We start from the raw sequence: 13444 nt of genomic DNA on the forward strand, positions 1-13444 counted from the left end.
CATCCTACTCAAACCCACGTATCCACCCTATACCCGTAACCCAACAACCCCCCCCTTAACCTTACTTTTATTAGGGCACTACGGGCAATTTAGCATGGCCAATCCATCTAACCCGCACATCTTTGGACTGTGGGAGGAAACCGGAGCACCCGGAGGAAACCCACGCACACAGGGGGAGGACGTGCAGACTCCACACAGACAGTGACCCAGCCGGGAATCGAACCTGGGACCCTGGAGCTGTGAAGCATTTATGCTAACCACCATGCTACCCTGCTGCCCCAAAGCTGGAGGATGCGGGCATCGATCCCGCTACCTCTCGCATGCTAAGCGAGCGCTCTACCATTTGAGCTAATCCCCCGAATTAGCTTTATGATGTATGATATCTCAATTAAGCCAGACCATGCATTGTCAAAGTGTCAAAGTGCAGAAAAGCGATAGTCATGGGCGACTCCATAGTCATGGGCACAGATAGGCGCTTAGTGGAGCTGAGTCCACAAAAGATCAGCCATGATCTAATTGAATGGCGGAGCAGGCTCGAGGGGCCAGATGGCCTACTCCTGCTCCTAGTTCTTATGTTCTGTGGTCATGAGAAAGACTCCAGGATGATGTGTTGCCTCCCTGGTGCCAGAACGTCCTGACGAGGCAGGGTGATATGGCAGAGGTCATTGTACATGTTGGTACCAATGGCATAGGCAGAAAGAGGGATGAGGTCTTGCATCAGGAATTCAGGAAACTAAGCTGTAGACTAAAAATAGGACTTCTCGGGTTGTAATTTCTGGATTTATCCCAGTACCACGTGCTACTGAATTTAGAAATAGGAGAATAGCACAGATGAATGCATGGCTTAAGAGTTGGTGCAGGAGGGAGTGTTTTAGATTCCTGGACCACTGGGACCGTTTCTGGGAAAGGTGGGACTTGTGGGACAGTCTACATTTGAACCAGAGTGGAACTAATCTTTTAATCTTTTATTAGTGTCACAAATAGGCTTACATTAACACTGCAATGAAGTTACTGTGAAAATCCCCCTAGTCTCCACACATCCTGAAAATTGTGAGGTATTACACTTTGGAAGGAACAATTTGACAAAGAAATATTCAATGAATGGCATCACACTGGGAAGTCCTGAGGAACAAAGAGACCTTGGCGTGTTTGTAAATAGATCTCTGAAGGCAGAAGGGCAGGTTAATAGGGTGATGAAAAAGAATATGGGGCGAAATTCTCCCAAAACGGGAGAAATCGTCAAACTGCCGTAAAACCCGGGCGGGTTTTACGGCATCGCGCCCCTTCCCGACGGGGGACCGATTCTGGTCCCCCGTCGGGGCTAGCAGCCCGACGTCGGAGGCCCCGACAAGTCGGGCTTAACGAAAATCGTTAAGCCCGCTTGTCGGACTTAGCGCCGGCTGACGCGTCATATGACGTCAGCCGCGCATGCGCAGGTGGGAAGACTCCACCCGCGCATGCGCGGGTGACGTCATCGCGTTTTTGCGCGAAACCCGCGCATGCGCGGTCCGGGTTGCCCCTCAGCCGCCCCGCGTATTGATACTGCGGGGCGGCGGAAGGACAAATAGTGCGCGGGCATCGGGCCCGCTGCCCGCGATCGGTGGGCACCGATCGCGGGCCCATGGCACCCTTGGCACGGCCGTGGTACTGCCGTGCCAATCGGTGCCATGGTTATTTTTTTCCAGGTGGTCACGACGTTTTTACGAACGGCAGGACCAGGTGTGTTTGCCGTTCGTAAAAAGGTCGTAAAGGGCTGGGACTTCGGCCCTTCTAACAGCTGTGAATCGCTGCCGGCCGTAAAAAAACGGCGGCAGCGATTCGTGTCGGGATTTCGGCGGGGGGGGGGGGAGAATAGCGGGAGGGCGTCAAAAAAGTCGGGAAGGCCCTCCCGCTATTCTCCCACCCGTCGTGGGGGGGGGAGAATTTCGCCCATGGTTTATCATTCCTGAAATAGATTACAAAAGCAGAGAGTGGTATAGAACTTTGGTGAGGCCATAGTTGGAGTACTGTGTGCAATTTTGGTCGCCATAGTATAGGAAGGGTGTGATTGCATTGGAGCAGGTGCAGAGGCTTTTCACCAGGATGTTGCCTGGGATGGAACATGTAAGTTATGAAGAGGGTTGTTTTTCGGTGGACAGAGAAGACTGAGGGGTGACCTAATCGAGGTGTACAAAATTATGTGGGGCATGGACAGGGAGGATAGGGAACAGCTGTTCCCTTTAGTTGAAGTGCCGATTACGAGGGGACACAAGTTCAAGGTGGGGGGTGGGAGGTTTAGGGGGAATTTTAGGAAAAACCTTTTTACCCAGAGAGTGGTGGTGGTCTGGAACGCACTGCCTGGGAGGGTGGCAGAGGCGGGTTGCCTTGCAACCTTTAAAAAGTACCTGGATGAGCACTTGGCGCATCTTATCATTTGAGGCTCTCGGCCAAGTGCTGGCAAATGAGAGCAGGATTGGCAAATCAGGTGCCTTTCATGTGGTGGTGCAGACTCGATGGACCGAAGGGCCTTTTCTGCACTCTATTTTTCTGTGATTCTGCGATTGCTATTACTGCATATGTGTGCATATTGGTGGTGAAAGTAACAGGACAAATCAGAACAAATGCAATTCAACACACGGGTCTCCGGTGGGAGCTCTACACTTTACCCAGGTTCCTGGCAGGACTCCTATCTGAAGGGGTATCCTTTATCATCCAGTAACCAGTCTGCAACCTGGTTGGAATAAAGTTAAAATACAATTACTGCCAAGAAGCGCAGCTTAGATTTGCCTAATGTGCTGCCTATGATCACAAACATCTGGACATTGAAAGAGTGGAACCCCTTTCTGGTCAGAAAGATGCTTGGATGATGATGGATGGGCAGCATAACACAGAAGCTAATATACGTGCGGTTTATAGCACCTTGCACCGCAGATGAGACATAATCTTCTCTCACCCTGCTTCACTTTGCCCTTTGGAAATAATGTTGTTGCTCCTGGTGTAACAAGCTTTGGTCACCTCTGATACAATGGTGAATATCAAAATGGGAAAGTCACTGGTGTTACTTGCTGCAGCCTGGACCCACTCTATGGAAGTTAAGAGCCACAGAGGCCTTGACAGCAGCAGGTAGTGCTTTTCAGGCCCCGGTTCAAGAGTTTAGTTATGGGTACGGCAGGTGACTAGATTGGTGAAGGGTGCCTTCACTACAGCCATGAGGTTAATACATTTATCCTATATAGTTAAGATAGAGGAGCTCCATAAATAGCCATGGTTTCCTGTGCATCCTCCTCCTTCTACCAGCTGTTTAAACTCTCTTGCTTTCTTCACTGCTCATGTCGCCCCATAAGCATCCTTACCAGACCACCCGTGACTACAATGCAACTTTCTTGAAGATAGCCAAAAGCAATCTAGCAGCAGAAAAAAGTTGTTAGAATAGCACGGTGTTAGACACTAATTTAATTCTATCAAAGCTTTTTAATACTACATCCACCTAATGCTCCTTCGACCCTATTCCCACCACACTTCACTTACAGGCTCCTATATTGATTGATTGATTTGATTTATTGTCACATGTACCAAAGTACAGTGAAAAGTATTTTTCTGAGGCTGAACGTAAACAGTACATACATAGTAGGCAAAGAGACTAATCAACAGAGAACATTAACAAATGGTACATCGACAAACAGTGATTGGTTACAGTGCAGAACAAGGGGCCAAACAAAGCATATTTATTGATATTGCTTGTAGTTCTCTGTTCAGTCACTGCCCCCCCTCTTCATATGGCCGTTATCACTCCTCCCTTGACTTCCCCTTCCATCCTTACTACTGTTGCATCTCATAACTTATTTTCTTCTCATTGAACATTATTCCATCTCCCAAATCCTTGCCCATCTTTTCCAGAACCTCACGTTTGAATCTCTCATATGAGCTACATGCACAGTACTGAAACGGTTCTTATCAAAGTCATCAACAATATCCTATTTGACTATGACAGTGCTAAACAATATCCCTTCATCCTTCTTGACCTGTCTGCAATGTTTGACATAGATGACCATATAATCCTCATTGAATGCCTCTTCACTGTCATCCAGCTGGGTTGTATTTGCACTCTTTGAGTTCCATTTTTCTCCACTCAGAGCCCCTGAATGTCCTGAAATGGCTTTTCTTCTTACTCCTGCACCATTACCTCCCGTGTTCCCTGAGGATCTATCCTTTGACCTTTTCAATTTCTCATCTACTAGCTACTCCTTGGTCACATCATTCAAAACAGAAGGCAAACATTCCCCAGGCAAGGGAAGGCAGGTTTGCATGCATGCAGGCAGTTACATTCCCTGAAATTGTCAGTGGCTCAGAATCCAAATCCTATTCCACGTTTCTGCAGGGTGGGATTAAAGAGGAGTGGAGAGCTCCCTTAGATCTGTCAGTTAATTATCAAGAAGTAGTTAAGACTTGTGCTGTAATTTTTCTTGTGCTGTAAGACTTGTTCCTGTGCTGTAATTTTTCTTTGTTCTTTATCCTTAGAAAATAGGTGATAGTTTTAGAAAGAGGATCAGGATCGGCGCAGGCCTGGAGGGCCGAAGGGCCTGTTCCTGTGCTGTAATTTTTCTTTGTTCTTTCTTTGTTCTAAGAAGCCAATTAAGACCGTTTTCATTCTCACTTCTGGATTTCCCAGCCAGGGGACCTGAATCTGTCAGCAAATCACCAAGACCACCAAGCAAGTACAACAGTGCGAACAGCTTCTTCAGTGAAATTAGCAGGCTGTGAGGGCTTTGCTCAGTTACTCTGAAGAGTGAGAGCCATGGTAATAAAGAGACAGCTGTTTGAAGCATTTCTTCTGAGAGCTATCACGGCTTGATGGGTGATTGACAACTTCATGGAAGACATTTCATTTCCCTTACCCTTCACTGTCAGCTGCACTTCCTGACTGCCAATTTTCAAAATGGTATAGGAGCAGCTTATACAGTTGCACCTAACACCCCTGATGAAAAGCAACAGCAGGTGCCACACCACCATAAATACCAGGAGGAACTAGAGCAGTAGCATTATCTATCTCTTCCTCAGCCCCATGCCCCTTCAAGTATTAGTGAGCTCCTGTAAACCATACCATGGTTCCCTCAATTAGAAATATTTCCTTTGACTGGAGGGTGAAACATTCCGCCTGCACTCTCTAATTGATCAGGCAACCTGGAGATGAGATGCTAAAGTCACAGCTGAGTTAAAGAGAAATAGCAAGTTGCACAAATTAGTTATTCTGGTTTTCACTCAGAAAATGGTCCAGCCATTCCAGCAAGGACTAAATCCACAAGATTACTGTCAATTTCCTATGAACTCTGATGATATCCAGCTCCACTTCACCACCACCTAGTTTGATGCTTTCACTCACTCTAAATTGTCAGACTGCTTGTCCAACATCCAGTACTGGATGAATAGAAATTTATTCCAAGCAAATATTTAGGAGACAAAGTTATGTTTTCAGTCCTCCACAATAAACTCAATTCCTTCATAAAATCATAGAATTTACAATGCAGAAGGAGGCCATTCGACCCATCGAGTCTGCACCGGCCCTTACAAAGAGCACCCTATCCAAGCCCACACCTCCACCCTATTCCTGTAACCCAGTAACCCACCCAACCTTTCTGGACACTAAGGGCAATTTAGCATGGCCAATCCACCTAACCTGCACATCTTTTGGACTGTGGGAGGAAACCGGAGCACCTGGAGGAAACCCATGCAGACACGGGGAGAACACGCAGACTCCGCACAGACAGTGACCCAAGCCGGGAATTGAACCTGGAACCCTGGAGCTGTGAAACAACTATGCTAACCACGATGCAACCAAGCTGCCATCACTGACTCAATCCCTCTTTGGCAACTGTTTAGGGCTGGATTAGACTGTTTGCACCCTTTGCGTCATATTTGATCTTGAGATGAACTTCCACCAGATTGTGGACTATCACTAAAATCACCATTCCACCTTTGTAAAATTTCCCAGCTTTGCCCATGTCTCAGCTCATCTGCTACTGAAGCCCTTTTCCATTAGTGTGTTATATCCAGGCTTTTTTCTATAAATTTAAAGGACCCAATTAATTTTTTCCAATTAAGTGGCAATTTAGTGTGGCCAATCCACCTATCTGCACATAATAGAACAGTACAGCACAGAACAGGCCCCTCGGCCCTCGACGCTGTGCCGAGCAATGACCACCCCACCCAAACCCACGTAACCTGTATACCCGTAACCCAACAATCCCCCCATTAACCCTACACTACGGGCAATTTTAGCATGGCCAATCCACCTAACCCGCACATCTTTGGACTGTGGGAGGAAACCGGAGCACCCGGAAGAAACCCACGCACACACAGGGAGGACGTGCAGACTCCACACAGACAGTGACCCAGCCGGGAATCGAACCTGGGACCCTGGAGCTGTGAAGCATTGATGCTAACCACCATGCTACCGTGAGGCCCGTAAAAGCTGGAGGATGCGGGCATCGATCCCGCTACCTCTCGCATGCTAAGCGAGCGCTCTACCATTTGAGCTAATCCCACATCTTTCGGTTGTGGGGGCGAAACCCACGCAAACACAGGGAGAATGTGCAAACTCCACACGGAGTGACCCAGAGCCAGGATCGAACCTTGGACCTTGGCGCCGTGAGGCAGCAATGCTAACCACTGTGCCACCGTGCTGCCCTGTTATAGCCAGACTTGACCCGTCCTTCTGCCCTCCTTCTGCAATGTAGGGGTTCCATGATGGGTTCTATGATTCCTGGTTGGCCTCCCGCATTCTATCTCCGATAATATACGAACAGATGAATTGGGAGAAGGAATCGACCATTTGGCCCCTTGAGCCTGCTCTGTCATTCAATAAGATCATGGCTGATCAGGTAGTGGTCTCCACTTTCCTTCCTACCTCCTAAACCCCTTGCCACCCTGGATAAAAGCAAATTACTGCAGATGCTGGAATCTGAAACCAAAGAGAAAATGCTTGAAAATAGCAGCAGGTCTGGCAGCATCCATACAACTGTTGTAAACACTCCTACTTTTATATTCTATTTTCCTTGAAATAAGCTACAACATTCTAAAATGTTTGATTTCAAATATTTTTTTTTTAATAAACAATTTTATTGAGGTAGTTTTTGGCTTTATAAACAGTTACAGACATCATCAGAAAGGAAGCAAAAAAGGCAAAAATGTGCAAACATCCACGTTCTTTCAATACTTCCACCGTAACATATTGCACAAGCCCGCTCCCCTCCCATCGGTACTACCCGCCATATTTTCCCTCCTACTCTACTCTAACCCCCCCCCCCCCCCCCCCCCCCTGCTGACGCTCACTCTCCCGCAAAGAAGTCAATAAATGGTTGCCACCTCCGGGTGAACCCCTGCACAGAACCCCTCAAGGCGAACTTGATTTTTTCCATCCCCAGGAAACTCGACATGTCCGCTAGCCACCACTCCGTCTTCGGGGGCTTTGAGTCCCTCCACGCCAATAGTATTCGTCGCCGGGCTATCAGGGAAGCAAAGGCCAGCACATCGGCCTCTTTCTCCCCCTGGACGCCCGGGTCTTCCGAAACCCCAAAAATTGCCACCCCTGGGCTCATCACCACCCTTGTTTTTAGCACCTGGGACATGACCCCCGCAAATCCCTCCCAGTACCCCCTCAGCTCAGGGCATGCCCAAAACATGTGAACATGGTTCGCTGGTCCTCCCGCACACCTAGCGCATTTGTCCTCTATCCCGAAAAATTTGCTCATCCGAGCCACCGTCATATGGGCCCGGTGAACGACCTTAAATTGGATCAGCCCGAGCCTAGCACATGTCGCGGTCGAGTTTACCCTACTCAGGGCCTCTGCCCACAGCCCATCCTCCATTTCCCCGCCTAGCTCCTCCTCCCATTTAAGTTTCAGTTCCTCTGTCTGGGACCCTTCCTCCCTCATGAGCACCTTATAAATACCCGAGACTCTACCCTCCCCTTCATCCCTCCCAGAGACTATTCTGTCTAGGATCCCCATTGGCGGGAGGCGCGGGAAAGATGGGACCTGTCTACGAACAAAGTCCCGCAACTGTAGGTATCTAAAATCATTTCCCCTTACCACCCCAAATTTCTCCTCCAAGCTCCTCAAACTCGCGAAGCTCCCTTCCAGGAACATATCACCCACCCTTCCCGCCCCTGCTCGCCGCCATACTCGGAACCCCCCATCCATACTGCCGGGGGCAAACCGATGGTTGTCGCAGATTGGCGCCCAGACAGACGCCCCCATCTCCCCCACATGCCTCCTCCACTGGCCCCATATCCGCAGGGTCGCCACCACTACCGGGCTGGTGGTGTACTTGGCCGGCGGCAGCGGTAGAGGAGCCGTGACCAGGGCTTCCAAACTGGAGTTTGATTTCAAATATGACTGAATTTTGATCATCCAAAACACTGCTTCCCTAACTTATTCATCCATCACCTGTGCTTGCTGTTTATTGGCAACCAGTTCAGCGACACCTACATTTTCAAATTTATCCTTATTTTTAAATTCCTCCATGGTCTTTTCCTTTCCTTCTTTATTCTCATTTAGCCCAAACCATCCAAAATATCTGCATACCTCCAATTTTGGTTCCTTAGGTATCCCTCGTTTTAATTGCTCTGCCATTGGCAACCTTTCCTATAACTGCCATAAGCTCTGTAATACTTTAACCTCCTTCAACCTCTACCCCCCCCCCCCCCCTTCCTCATAATAATAATCTGTATTGGTATCATAAGTAGGCTTCCATTAACACTGCAATGAAGTTACTGTGAAAGTTCCCTGTTGGCCACACCTGTTCAGGTACACTGAGGGAGAATTCACCTTACAGTTTTTTGGGATTTGTGGGAGGAAACAGGAGCACCCAGAGGAAACCTCCGCAGACACAGGGAGAACGTGCAGATTGCACACGGTGAGCCAAGCCAAGAATCGAACCAGGGACCCTGGAGCTGTGAAATAACAGTGCTAACCACTCTGCTACCGATCTGACCAGGCGTTTGGTCATCTTCTCAAATAACACGTTTGTAGTTCAGCGTTGTATCTTGTTTGATAATGTAGCTGCGAAAGGCCTTGGGCCGTTTCTTTCGTTAAAAGCCGCCATATATAAGTTGTTGAAATGACCAGGGAGGATGGGGGACGGGGGGGATCCGATCGCCTTGGCAAATGCTGTACACCGCTGTCAGATGGACAAGTGCAGATTAGAACAACCATTTAAGCAGCGTGGTATGCTGACAGACGCTGAGCGTGGATTTTATTCGCTCAATTAAGTTTTCATTGCACACACCATTATTAATGCACTGCCCTGTGGACGCTGCAAAATTTGCACCCCGCCCCCACGGCCCTGGAGCAACACTGCAGCATTCGAAGCCCCGCCCCATCGGCCCAATGTGCGCAGGCGCAGTGTCGCAGTGCTCGGAGCCACGCCCCCTCCTGCCCAGTGTGCGCAGGCGCAGTGCGGCTTAGGTGCGTTGCGTTGATTGGAGCGAGCGGCCTGATAGCGGCTCCAGATTCGCGGCACAGGGTGAGTAGCGGGTCTTCCGGTCCCTAAACTGTGTCCCCATCTCTCCCAAAAACACGAGCAGCAGCAGCAGCAGGCCGGCGTGGTTCGGGGCCGCCCTCTTCTCCCCACTGATAACGGGTGTTATGTGGCCGGACTCCCTCGCGCTGGGGGCGCGGAGCCGCGGCTCGGATTTCAGTTCAAATAAAAATTCTGTTTCGAAGCAAACGGCAGCTTTCCGCGTTCAGCTCAGTCCATCCGCCAACCAGCATCGCCAGTTTAAAACATGCAACATTCGCCCCCTCTCCCCACAACTCTTGACAACTAATTCTACCCCCCGTCCCCCTCTGTGTCATCCTCCCCGTCCCCCTCTGTGTCATCCTCCCCGTCCCCCTCTGTGTCATCCTCCCCGTCCCCCTCTGTGTCATCCTCCCCGTCCCCCTCTGTGTCATCCTCCCCGTCCCCCTCTGTGTCATCCTCCCCGTCCCCCTCTGTGTCATCCTCCCCGTCCCCCTCTGTGTCATCCTCCCCGTCCCCCTCTGTGTCATCCTCCCCGTCCCCCTCTGTGTCATCCTCCCCGTCCCCCTCTGTGCCATCCTCCCCGTCCCCCTCTGTGCCATCCTCCCCGTCCCCCTCTGTGTCATCCTCCCCGTCCCCCTCTGTGTCATCCTCCCCGTCCCCCTCTGTGTCATCCTCCCCGTCCCCCTCTGTGTCATCCTCCCCGTCCCCCTCTGTGTCATCCTCCCCGTCCCCCTCTGTGTCATCCTCCCCGTCCCCCTCTGTGTCATCCTCCCCGTCCCCCTCTGTGTCATCCTCCCCGTCCCCCTCTGTGTCATCCTCCCCGTCCCCCTCTGTGTCATCCTCCCCGTCCCCCTCTGTGTCATCCTCCCCGTCCCCCCCCCTCTGTGTCATCCTCCCCGTCCCCCCCCCTCTGTGTCATCCTCCCCGTCCCCCCCCCTCTGTGTCATCCTCCCTGTTTCCCTCTGTGTCATCTTCCCCGTCCCCCTCGGTGTCATCCTACCTGTCACCCGCTGTGTCATCCTCCCCGTCCCCCTCTGTGTCATCCTCCCCGCCCCCCCCTGTGTCATCCTCCCCGTCCCCTCTGTGTCATCCTCCTCGTCCCCCTCTGTGTCATCCTCCCCGTCCCCCTCTGTGTAATATCTCGGTGGTCCTCTTTTGGGATGTACATAGTGGACAAAAAAGAATAATCGTAATCCCCAACACCTGTCGTGCCAAACATTAGTAATTGTAGCACACAAGTAGGGGTTTTCCAGGAGACTGCATGGGACGAGTCGCCCTAATTTGACTGGGAACTGCCAGGCTCTATGATAACCATCTTACCCTGCTCAAGTTGCCTCTGTTGCAACTCCCAGGACCAGAACATCCCCTTCCTCAGTGGTAAAGGAATGGTAATGATCTAAGAAATGTTAATGAAATATTGGATGGCAATAATTTAAGAAATCCAATAATCTTGAAATGGAACTGAAACTCTGTCCTGCTGGCAATTAGGCACAATCCCTGGTGAAAAACCAAGGCGGAATGGTAGCACAATGGTTAGCACTGTTGCTTCACAGCGCCATGGTCCCAGGTTCGATTCCCGGCTTGGGTCACTGTGGAGTCTGCGCGTTCTCCCCGTGTTTGCGTGGGTTTCTTCCGGGTGCTCCGGTTTCCTCCCACAAATTCCGAAAGATGTGCTGTTAGGTAATTTGGAAATTCTGAATTCTCTCCGTGTAACCGAACAGGCATCGAAAAGTAGTGACTGGGGGCTTTTCACAGTAACTTCATTGCAGTGTTAATGGAGGCCTACTTGTGACAATAATAAAGATTATTATTAAAAAGGATGTATTCTGTGGAGATATTTGAAATCCTGGAATATTTGACTCATCCAATCTGTTTTACATGTTTTGGCCAATTGCAAAATAAGGACACCTGCAAGGACCTACAATTCCTTGGGTGTCTCCAATCTACTGGTCTCTCTCTGTACCTGGGCTATTTCTATTGCAGTAGATTAGGCTTAACACATTTACTTGAGGTTTTTAAATTTACGAAGAGTTTGGATAGTAATTTCCTATTTATTTGTTCTGGTCAGGGTGTTAATGAAAATAACTCAAATTATTTCAAATCCTCATTTAAATTTAATAGGGAGTTCAAAAGGCACTTCGTCATGCAGAGAATTTGGAGTATTGAGTGATTTGTCACCAGCAGTATTTTAGGTAAGGTTGATTGTGTCTTTAAAACGGTGCGGACGTTACAGAGTTGGGGCATTTAAACAGGGCAGTGAAATTTGTTTTGAACTGCTTTCGCAAAGAACTGATATAGACAGTGGCCTAAATCGACACTCCTATACTGCAAGAGTTTGTGGTTTTGGGAGGTTAAATAGTACTCAGATACTGGTCAGGCAGTTATGTGGGCTTCTGCTCAGGAATGCCGTCATGGTTCTTCAGGGAAAGATACCGTTCTGAGAATTATTTTTACTTTAATTATAAAATTCTATATTGTATTTTGCTCCTTCGCCCAGAATAGGAACATGCTAAACAACAATTATACTAAGACAGTGTCAAACTAGGGCAGGGTGCAGTCGTGGCTCAGTTGATAGCACTCTCGCCTCTGAGATAGAGGATTGTGTGTTCCCTCCAAAGATTTGAGCACATAAATCTTGGCTGCCATTCAGTGTAATATTCAGAGAGTTATCAATGGAGGCCCCACCTTCTAAACCTTGTCCCTTGCCTGAAGTGTTTTGATACTTAGGTTAAAACACCACCAGTCAGCTCTCTCTCAAAAGGGAGAGCAGTCTATGGTCCTCAGATTATGGCGACTTTCAAGCGAGTTCTACACTGTCTGATATATCATCTTTCGGATAAGTCTTTAAACTGAGCTCTTTTGGATGGATGTAGAGATTCCATGGCACTATTTGAAAGCAGAGCTGAGAAGTTATCCTTGGTGTCCAGGTCAATATTTATCCCTTAAACAACATCAATACTGGTTGTTTACACACTGACATTTGTAAGTACTTGCTGTGCACAAATTAGCTGCTGTGTTTCCAATATTATAACATTGGACCATAACTTCCTTGGAGTGGCAAGGGTCACATTGCGACTCCACGGCAAATTATCTTTGTGGATTTTCTTCTATGCCTGTCACGCCCAACCTTCAGATTCAGGTTGGATGAGATCCAAGTAACACAGCTGCCCTCGAGGCCCAGCATCTGCGTCCAGCTCCTGCACAGCGAATGAGGTCAAGCCCCTTTTTCACTGCACAAGCTGCTGTAAACCAGGCAAGTTAAAGGTCCATTGAAATGAATAGTCCAGGGAGAATATAAGTGGAGAGGATTGGAGAGATGGGGTTCGGGACATATCGGTGGGGTGGGGGCGTCAGATCCTGGAGGGAAGATGGGGATGGGGAGGGGGGGGGGGGGTGGAGGAGGAGGTTGGACCTCGGAGGGAGGTGGATGAGTGGGGAGTGGTGGGGGAGATCGGGTCTGGCCTGTGGGATGCGGGGGTGGGATTAACTATTGGTGTAATCCTTTTGGAACGTTTGTGATTTAAATCACATTTTCAAATGGTTCGCAGCACTGAGCAATTGCTCAGAGCAAGTTTGCGCATTGGGCTAATGCTGTGCAGGCCCTTACCTTTGAAGTTTTGTGTGGGTTCCTCCAGTGCATCTTTGGGGTCCCCTCCCTCACCAATCCGGCTCTGGGAAGCTCATGGCCCGTTGACTTCAATTGGCTGTAAAGTGCATTGGGATGTGCTGAGATCGTGAAAGGTGTTATTTTAAAGGAAGCATTTTCTTTAAAGAAACAGAACAGAAGACTATACTATTAGTAACTTTGTTTTGAAGAATTACTTATGTATTATGTTTGTATAACTATTTTAGATGGGTCAGAAATTTTAATATTAGCTGGAACGAGTATGGAAATAAATGACAAACAAAATACTGCAGGTGCTGGAAATCGAAAGTAGAAATCGAA

General features: G+C 48.9%; 1 protein-coding gene and 1 non-coding gene across 3 annotated transcripts in view; one reads left to right on the forward strand and one right to left on the reverse strand.

The window, feature by feature from the left end:
• Positions 1 to 285: 285 nt before the first annotated feature.
• trnaa-agc lies at positions 286 to 358 on the reverse strand. The gene has a single exon. It is a non-coding gene; the product is annotated as a tRNA-Ala (tRNA).
• A 9035-nt stretch (positions 359 to 9393) lies between these two features.
• LOC119967486 (microtubule-associated protein RP/EB family member 3-like) overlaps positions 9394 to 13444 on the forward strand; it is a 124457-nt gene continuing 120406 nt past the window's right edge. For both annotated transcript variants that reach the window (XM_038800107.1, XM_038800108.1), the window contains exon 1: positions 9394 to 9501. The gene's annotated coding sequence lies outside the window, so the exon portion shown is untranslated. The remainder of the gene's footprint in view (positions 9502 to 13444) is intronic.

Source organism: Scyliorhinus canicula, chromosome 6 (genome assembly GCF_902713615.1).
Source record: "Scyliorhinus canicula chromosome 6, sScyCan1.1, whole genome shotgun sequence".
NCBI lineage: Eukaryota > Metazoa > Chordata > Chondrichthyes > Carcharhiniformes > Scyliorhinidae > Scyliorhinus > Scyliorhinus canicula.